Source organism: Schistocerca cancellata, chromosome 7, assembly GCF_023864275.1.
Source record: "Schistocerca cancellata isolate TAMUIC-IGC-003103 chromosome 7, iqSchCanc2.1, whole genome shotgun sequence".
NCBI lineage: Eukaryota > Metazoa > Arthropoda > Insecta > Orthoptera > Acrididae > Schistocerca > Schistocerca cancellata.
Window position 1 is genome coordinate 190,718,756 of NC_064632.1, and position 10,715 is coordinate 190,729,470.

Here is a 10,715-nt window from a genome sequence, read left to right on the forward strand (position 1 = left end):
GATGAACCCCGTTCCTGTACCATTCAAATCCATTCCAGTAACAAGAAGGATCTTCCCTCAAATTCACACGCAGGCCTTTTTCATCCAATCTGCACCATCAGCCAGACGTCATTCTCAACCATTCATATTGATTACTAAACTGTCGTGTGTTTACATGTGTCACACTCGATTCCACCAGACTCTTTTTATGACCATGGTATCTCAAAACCAATTCGAAAGTATGTAGCACCCATTGCGAACAATTAATTATTCCATTCATGGGTAATACCAACATCATCAAATTTTATCATCGGATTCTGAACCAAATTCGTCATAGCTGCCAAACGTTCAAACTTGATGTATCACAACGATGTTCTATCAAATGTACACATACCCGTCATAAACTGCTGGATGAAGAGTGAGGACGAATGAGCGTTGTTCCCGGGATTCCACGGTATTCCTTGGAGCCTGTAGCCGAATATGAAAGTTCTTTTGTAGTTGATAGTCCATAGCATTACTGCTAGTTAAAATTGTAAACCCCATGACTAATACAGACATTTCAACCTTGTCAGTGAAGTGGTAGCACGCCATCATCAGTTACCCGAAGTCAAATAACTATTGAGAAGTTAGCCGCAGTTATCGTCAAAAGCAACAGTTACTGATAGCATCCAGCAACTGAAATTCACAGACAAAATGAAATTTTATGGAAGGCACAAACACGTGGATAGTAAAGAATCGTTGTTCAGCCAAAATTTCGTTCCCACGACGGGCAGTTGTAACATTACATGATTAAGTGTCACTCAACCTCTGAAAATGTCAGGCAGGTTCAATGACCTTCTAATTTAATTCAGTGCTTAACAGACAGTTCCAAAGTTTTGCTAAAGACACAAAAACATGAGTGGTAAGGAAACGTTGATCAGTTAAAATTTCTCTTCCACAAGGGCCATTTGTAATACCTGGTGATAGTGCCAATCAAGCATGGTTAATGGGCTTTTAATGTATTTCAGTGGTTAATGACAACCTTTAGGACACTATTTCATTACCTTTTCACTCTTAAGGACGATATCATTTCAGTGCTTAAGGGCATTCAGCACTCTTAAGAAGAAAGTGTAGCCGTCAACGTAATAATCGTTTGATATCCTCGTTTATTTCAGTGCATCTTCACTGTAAAATTTCGTTCCGTAATGACACTCGACACCGTCAAGACCGTGAAGGACAGTGTCATTTCAGGGCTTAAAGTCATGAAGCACTCTTACGGCTCACCATGATATTCGCTTACTTTGTGTTGAACTCTCAATGCTCACCATCGTTTTCGTTTTGTCCAACACTGTTAGGAACTTGCGTGATATCGATTTTCTAATTATTTTCTTGAGGGAAAAACACATGACTTCACTATATTTTCTTTCTCTTAGAGGTAGGGGAGAGGGTAGCCACGGACCCCTCCTCCCTTGCAATCAGATTTGGATTCCCTTGCCAGATAATTAACTGTTGTCAAAATATATGTCCAAGTTCTGTTAAAATATACACCGACTTTTACTCATTGGATGAGATGTGATTTCCTACCTTTAGGAACTACGACGTCCAATACATCATTGGAATCCATGAATTTTGGTTCGATAGCATGCACTTGCAGTTACGGCCCGATTTCGTCGAAGGAAGACTACAGGGTAGGGCAAATAAAATTGGCCCAGACGATCGGATAATATTGGATGTATGTATATAACCACACTCTGTGACGTGCACACCAAGTGGACGCCTGCCAAGAGATCCAAATCAGTTCAGAGCTTAGTGCGGGCTGTACAGAGTGGAGCAACAGGTGTTCGTTACGGAAAGTTACGTGACAAAAAGGTCGTGGAAATGGTGTGGTCAGTAGTCTGCTGAGAAATTTAATGGTGTCGAAGGGCCAGGAAAGAATTCTTAGTCCGAAAATGGCATCAGACAGGATTTGTTTTGAACAAGCCGAAAATCATTCAGAAACAAGCCCGTACACTAGAAAATGAAGCTGCATTTCACCAGAAAACGTTTCAGAGTTGTACCAAATCAACACTACGCCAGTCGCAAGAGACAGGTATACCACACCGATCATACGGAAGAGTACACCGCCTATACCTGCACATCCATCCCTGCCGAGTATCTTTTGTTCATGCATTAAACCAGCAGGTGCTCCTCAGTGCCTCCAGTTATGTCAGTGGTTGTCACAATAAACGTCTTGGACAGGGATCTGTTCTTTACGTCTGATGAAGACTGGTTTCACCTGAGCGATTATATCAACCTACAGAATCACATGTTCTGACGAGTGGAGAACCCACATAATTTCCACGAAACTCCATTGCATGATCAGAAGGTTGAGCTTTGAAACGTGAAGCCTTCTCAATGTGTTGACAAACCAGTCCGGGCGTGGCCGCCGTTTTTGTAACAACTGTTTCTTTGCTATAAAAATCATTAGTGTAATAATGGAGCAACGAACTGTAATGAAGTTTTACATCAAACTTTAAAAAACTGCTATTGAAACCCGTCTCTACTAAAACAACTGTACGGTGCAGACTGTTTATCACGTCCGCGAGTTTTCGAATAGTTAATGCCTTTCAAAGATGACTAAGAAGAGGATGAAGATAACTCATGCTTGGGGAGCCCTCCAACATTAAAAACGGATGAAAATATCGAATAAGTAGTTAAACTGATTCGATCTGACCATCTCATGAAACTATCGAAAGAATAGGTAATCTGATTAGATCTGACTGTTGGCTGAGTATGCGATACTGTAGAAATTGACGAAGAGCTGATAAGGGAAGTTTTACATAATCAAATTAACAAGACAAATGCGTGTGGGGAAGTGGTGCCGAAAATTCCCACCGGCGTGCAAAACGAAGCTCGTGAAAATGTTTGTACTGACACATTGAATATCACTGAAAATGATCCAAATTTCTTGAAAAGAGAGATATTATGTGGTATGAATCTTGATTTTGCACTAATGTTTTAGAAACTAAGCCTTAATCCTTGCAGTGGTAGAACTCAACTTCACCAAGATCAAAAGCATCTCCAAAAAGCAAAACAAGATTCAAATCGATGATGATTGCCTTTTACGATATTCATAGAATTGTGCACCTTCACTAGCTACCTTCCTGAAGGTCGCGCTATTAATCAACGTTATCATCTTGAGGTTCCTGCTCAGCTCCGTAAGGAAATAACGGGAAAAAGACGCGAATTTAGGAAGAATAAGACGTGAGTTGTGCATCAAGATCGGCTCGTACCGCATTGACTGCTAAGAACTATCTATCGAAGTACAGAATCCCTGTGTTAAGAGACTCACCTAGCGCACGTTACATTTTTCTGTTCCCCAAGATCAAATCTGCGTTAAAAAGAACAGAATCTCAGTCCGTTGAAGCAGTGAAAGAAACAGCGGCAGCGCTGTCAAGCAGCTCATAGAGGAAGACTTCCAGCACCGTTTGACAGCGTGTTGTTCTACTTTTCAAACACAGTACCCCAGAGATTCTGCTTGGCATGAATTCTACGAGTCCTTGACAGGACTTGAGAAGTATGTGGAACCAGATGACTACGCACATAAAGTGGTAGTTTACGGGCCCGCAGCAGTCGCTAGACACGTGTTCCAATGAGTACAGATCAGGAACATATGCCGGCTAAGACTTCAGTGTGAGCTCAATATATTGTCCATCAAACAACCGTATCACGATTCTGACATTGCAACACGGACAGTTACCCTGCTGAAAGATGTCATCTCCGCAGAGGGAGACTTCAAGGATGTAGCCTTTGATTACCACCACAGGTCCCATGGAAGCCCAACTCAGTGTACCTCATAGCATGATTCTGCCCTCACTGGTCTGTATCTGTGGCCGTGGTTCACAATTCGTACAGCCATTCGCCTGGATGGCGGTATATAAGGACCAAACGATCGATCTGGTGTAACAAGAAATTAGATTCATCCAACAAGGCGACACGTTTCAATTGATCCACGGTGAAAATTCAGTGATACTGCGCCCACCGCAATTGACGATGTTGTAGGGTCAACACAGGAACACATAGGGGTCGTGTGATTTGGAGCTCCATGTTCACCAGTCCCCTTCAAACGACGTGCTCCTAAACATTTATGCCTGCACCAGCACTGTACTATGTAGTCAGATCTGAAACAGATCGGTGCATATTCTGGATTACCCAGTGGGGGATCCTACGACCCGTACGATTTCTGATGAGACGTTATTTGACCAATCTTCAACTACTTTCCATAGATGCTTAAACAGTAGTACGCCAACAGGCAACCAGCTTCACCGTTTCAGAGATTCTCGTTTCCACCCGAGGGGCGATGACAAAGTGCCCTTCTGGCCCATATCAGTGGATTTCCGCATAATGACTTCCCAATGGTCTCTCTTCCGCTTACATTGTTGCCTTACTGTGCGTCATGTGCCCGCAACAGCACCAGGAAGCATTCAGCCTCGGGGTGGGCAGTGGTTTTATCAGCCTACGCATAGTGAAGCACCGAACGAAAATTTACACTAAGACCAGGATTCGAACGCGAGACTTGAAAAGGTCTCTGGGACCACGGAGTTTAATCCGATTAAAACATTCCCCGTTTCATTCGATGCTGAGGTGCCATTCCAATACTGTTAAAGAGACCCCTAATGCTGATCGAGTTCAGGGGAAACACCAAGTGGGCAGAGGCGAGAATCGGAACTGCAATTGCGGAGGGAGACATGCTAGTGCAGTCCGTGGAGTTGTGCAAACTATTGTGCCCGGATGGAGTAGTGGTTAGCGCATCTGCCTGGAGAACAGGGGACAGTGGTTCATTCGTCGCTTCAATCTGCATATTTGCATCACAGATGTTTGAGACTTCAAAATCCATATACTTTCATTTGAATAAGTACGTGTGTTTTAGATATAAAATATTTTCCGACAACAATCCTGTTGTTTTATAGTCACATCTCTTACATTCACCGTAAGTGTGTAGGCATGAAACTAACCTAAAATGGCCACCGCGTTTGCTTCCATCTGTCCCAGACAATCGGGAGAGTCGAAAATTTAAATTTATCTTAGGTGATCATGGAAATTTAATTTATATCCCCAAAACAGATGCAGTAACATGCGTTGCTACATAGTTTCATGTTTCTGTTTCAAAAATTGCCAGTTAAATAGAAAAGGGCTGGGTCTAGTGCGCGAGGCGAATGGTGTGAGGATGAGTGAATGAAGGCCATGGATGATGACCGGGGTAAATTCATGGATGTCAGCGGTTCAGCTACTGTTTTCTGTGTACCGAAGACCACGCCAAACAGAAGATTGTACTAAAAAGTTATTCTCAGCGTATTATGGGACCTCACCATTTACTGGAGATTTAGAATGGACGAAAGCCACTGATCAGATTTAGTAAGGTGTACGGCATTTGCATTAGGAGAAATGCTAAATACAGTACGCACTTTTTAAAAATAAAAAATAAACAAAATAAAAACGGTTTTGACGGAAGGTGTGTCAGTCGCTCGAGCCAAAGGTATGAATAACGACGAAGGTATGAATATCTGAAACTTTTTGAAACTGTTATGTACGAAAACTATTTGTGTGGTGAACCAGTGTTCATCTAAAACATGGATGGAGACCGATCGACAAACCTGGCAGTGTTTTACCAGTCAGAGATTTAATAAACGTTACTTCAGTAACATATACGTATATGTAATTTGAGTTAACTCTTTTCTCGAATGAGATTTTCACTATGCAGCGGAGCGTGCGCTGATATGAAACTTCCTGGAAGATTAAAACTGTGTGCCCGACCGAGACTCCAACTCGGGACCTTTGCCTTCGCGGGCAACATCCCCCAGGCTGTGGCTAAGCCATGTCTCCGCAGTATCCTTTCTTCCAGGAGTGCTAGTTCTGCAGGTTCGCAGGAGAGCTTCTGTAAAGTTTGGAAGGTAGGAGACGCGATACTGGCAGAAGTAAAGCTGTGAGGACCGGGCGTGAGTCGTGCTTGGGTAGCTCAGAAAGGCAAAGGTCCCGAGTTCGAGTCTCGGTCGGGCACACAATTTTAATCTGCCAGGAAGTTTCAACTCTTTTCTCCATTTACAGCTACTTTCTATGTTGTCTGCGTGCACCAGTACACTGGTCCCTCTCACCCACACACCTATGAGTGAGATTGGCCATTCATTTATATTTTAATTTCGTACTGTATTGAAGTTTATATGACACGCTATTCGAAGATGGTGCCAGAATTAAAATAAAAAGGAAGTTAGAAAACTTATAAAGTTTGAGCCGAGGAAAAAAGTGATGCAACGCCCCTTAACTTCCCCTACTTGCTGTTGGAAACGTACTGGCTTTGAAATTTAACTACTGGTTCTCAAACTCGGAGAGCTTCATTTTATTACGGAAGCATGGTTCGACCCGAGAGACGTCCCGTACTGTTAACGCACGAGAAGCGGATACACGCAGGACAGGCTGTCAACGCGATGGAGCTGTGCGAGATTAGGCTGCGAGAATAATGCGTAATTAAAGAGCTAGCGTATAGGCCGGCTGATTACCACTGCGAGGGACGCGAATGGGCGGGCGCCCCGTGAGCACACCCAGTGCGTGCACAGTGCCACACTGCGTGGGCGGCGTCGCTAATGACGAACCGACGCGACGCGACGCGAGGCTCCGAGACGCCGCCTGCCGCCGGCGGCCGTGCGCAAGTGAAACAACAAAATTAATTAATTCACTGGCGCGCAAATTTTAATTAAAATTTCTATCCCGTGCAAAACACCGCCCGTCCCGCATCAGCTACAGTGGAGGGTGAGGGTTGCTGGAGGGAGTGAAGAGGGGGGGGGGGGGGCTCTGTGGAACTGTTTCTCCGACGACAAAATCAACGCCGAACTCATCTCCGCCGCTAACTCTCACTCACTTTGCATTTTTATCTTTTTTCACGACGTTGATGTTATGTACATATACGCTCCAGAAGCCTCCAGTCAGAACGGGATTCGCCAACTCTCCATACCACCATAAATATGGAAAAGTATGCAATGCGCAAGGACACAGCTTTTTAACAGATGTGCAACAATGTGGACTAGGAGTTTCGCCTGTGATGTTTGGTCTTTTTATTTTCGACAGACCTAGTAGGATAAAAAATATTAGATGATATTGCCTCAGTAGAAGAACAAAATTAAAATTTCCCCTTGATGCTTTCTTTTCATTCGTCTGTGCAACGTGGAACTAGAGAAAGCGTACGTGTAAGTATACATCTGGGCCACATTGTTGTATGCAACTGAAACATGGACCATCAAACGTGTGGAGAAGAGGAAGAATTTGAAAAGTGATATGCACATAAGTATTTAGTTGGTAAATCACTTGCCCGCGAAAGGCAAAGGTCCCGAGTTCGAGTCTCGGTCCGGCACACAGTTTTAATCTGCCAGGAAGTTTCATATCAGCGCACACTCCGCTGCAGAGTGAAAATCTGATTCTGGAAGTATTAAGTTGATTCATAATGAAAAGTATGTACTAAAGGGAGTAGGTAAGGAAGGAAATCTATGGGAAATTTTTAATATAAGAAGGCATAAGTTGCTTCATGCTGAAAGGAGCAGTAGGCAGGCACAAATAGGTATTAGAAAATACCCCAAATCCAAGAATAGATAAATTTATAGATGTTGTTACTGAAAGGGATTGCTGTTAGGAATAGTTACAAAAATAATATGAATGACCTATTGATTGAAAGGAAATAGTAAAATCACAAAAATACTGAAACCTAAAAATCACTTAGTGGGGAACGCGGAGCGAAGAGAAAGGCTTCGTGAAACTTTTGGACTAAGTGAACGCTGCTGCGGAAAACCTGTGTCCATTCATGCTTGAAGTCTTTCCTGACTACGATGAAATTCTCCAAAAAAATAACTTCCTGCTTCGCAATTCCAGAATTGAAGTGGTTTGAGGAATATGACAGTGAACTCACGCAAATGTTTTGGGCAACTAATTCGCCTGAACTGATAGCAATGTCATACATATGGGAACGTGCCCATTATGATCTACATGTCCACAAACCAAAGACTCGCAATTTACGAGAATAGCGTCACTTGTCCTTAGACACCTTTTAATACCTATATTTAATTGGTATAGTTACAATATGGTACAGTTTGCTATAAGAGCTTTTGTGTGGTGGAAGTCTGAGGTGGCTTGTTGGTGACAGTTTACGGCGTCACATCCAACCTGGAAACAGCGTCCTTTCTTGCCATTAGCTGAGCGAAACATGGCCACATAAGGTAGTCAGGATTTTCCTGGGCTGTGATTGAAATGCTCGAGACAGATGCTTCCTTGTGGTAGCAGCGGTACTCAAGTGGCGTCAGCCGAGCGCAGTCACGAATGTTAAGTCACTGTGTGATTATAATGAGGAACTGTGTTAATAGTTCTCAGATTTAATGTTAAAAGTTATGTTACACATTAGTATCGAATCTGTATGTATAAACTGTGTTTTATATCATTTTGGTACTAATTTATGAGTATGACATGTTGTGTAATAGAACATGTGTGATGTTAACAGTGCCCTGTCAATAAATTCAGCACTCAACAAAAAAAGGCATTCCTTAGAAGAAAATGGTGTATCAAGAAAATCATATGATTTGACACAATTCTATTTTTGAAACTACTAAACCTATACAATGAATTTAGTTTTCTTAAGAACAGGAAACACTACAAGTTTTTATTTCATTCCTTTTCGTAGGTGTTCAATATGCCCGCCTTGAGATGCATGGCATATGTCAATGTGGTATTCAAATTGTTCCCACACACTGCAGCAAGCATGTCTTGAGTTACAACTTCCACAGCTGCTGTTATGCGATGTAACAGTTCATTCACTCTTGCTGGTAACAGAGGCACATAAACAGTCTTTTATAAACCCCCAGAAGAAATAATCACATCAGATCCGATGACCTTCGAGGCCAGTAATATAGGGCTGAATCATTTGGCCCAGTGCGACCGATCCATCGTTCAGTAATCCTTCGATTTAAAAATTCCCGTACTTCCAGATCCCAGTGTGGTGGTGTCCCACTGGTGCCAGTGTGGCGGTGCCCATCCTGTTGGAAAATGAAGTCGTTCGAATGTCTCAACTGTGGGAAAAAGAAAGTTGTCAATCATGTCAAGATATGTCCTTCCTGTAACAGGGTTGTAGCAAAAAAAAAAAAAAAATAAATATATATATATATATATATATATATATATATATATATATATATATATATATATATGGACCATACACCTTTCTCGGTGAAACTGCACAAAACGCATTAAATTTAGGAGAGTTCCTCTCATGTTGTACAACTTTATGTGGTTGTTCTGTATCCCTCATTCTCACATTATGACGGATCACCTTTCCATTTAAGTGGAATGTTGCCTCATCGCCGGCCGCGGTGGCTAAGCGGTTCTAGGCGCTCTAGCCCGAAACCGCGTGACCGCTACGGTCGCAGGTTCGAATCCTGCCTCGGGCATGGACGTGTGTGTTTTCCTTACGTTAGTTAGGGTCTATCCAAGGGCGACGTATATGAGGACAATATTATGGAAATGGAAGAGGATGTAGATGAAGATGATATGGGAGATACGATACTGCGTGAAGAGTTTGACAGAGCAATGACAGACCTGAGTCGAAACAAGGCTCCGGGAGTAGATAACATTCCATTAGAACTACTGATAGCCTTGGGAGAGCCAGTCCTGACCAAACTCTACCATCTGGTGAGCAAGATGTATGAAACAGGCGAAATACCCTCAGACTTCAAGAAGAATATAATAATTCCAATCCCAAAGAAAGCAGGTGTTGACAGATGTGAAAATTACCCAACTATCAGTTTAATAAGTCACGGCTACAAAATACTAACGCGAATTCTTTACAGACGAATGGAAAAACTAGTAGAAGCCGACCTCGGGGAAATTCAGTTTGGATTCCGTAGAAATATTGGAACACGTGAGGCAATACCTACCCTACGACTTATCTTGGAAGCTAGATTAAGGAAAGGCAAACCTACGTTTCTAGCACTTGTAGACTTAGAGAAAGCTTTTGACAATGTTGACTGGAATACTCTCTCTCAGATTCTGAAGGTGGCAGGGGTAAAATACAGGGAACGAAAGGCTATTTACAATTTGTACAGAAACCAAATGGCAGTTATAAGACTTCATGGGCATGAAAGGGAAGCAGTGGTTGGGAAGGGAGACCGGGTTGTAGCCTCTCCCCGATGTTATTCAATCTGTATATTGAGCAAGCAGTGAAGGAAACAAAAGAAAATTTCGGAGTAGGTATTAAAATCCATGGAGAAGAAATAAAAACTTTGAGGTTCGACGATGTCAATTTAGTTCTGTCAGAGACAGCAAAGGACTTGCAAGAGTAGTTGAACGGAATGGATAGCGTCTTGAAAGGAGGATATAAGATGAACATCAACAAAAGCAAAACGAGGATAATGGAATGTAGTCGAATTAAGTCGGGAGATGCTGAGGGTATTACATTAGGAAATGAGACACTTAGAGTAGTAAAGGAGTTTCGCTATTTGGGGAGCAAAATAACTGATGATGGTCGAAGTAGAGAGGATATAGAATGTAGACTGGCAATGGCACGGCAAGCGTTTCTGAAGAAGAAAAATTTGTGAACATCGAATATAGATTTAAGTGTCAGGAAGTCATTTCTGAAAGTATTTGTATGGAGTGTAGCCATTTATGGAAGTGAAACATGGACAATAAATAGTTTGGACAAGAAGAGTATGGAAGTTTTCGAAATGTGGTGCTACAGAAGAATGCTGAAG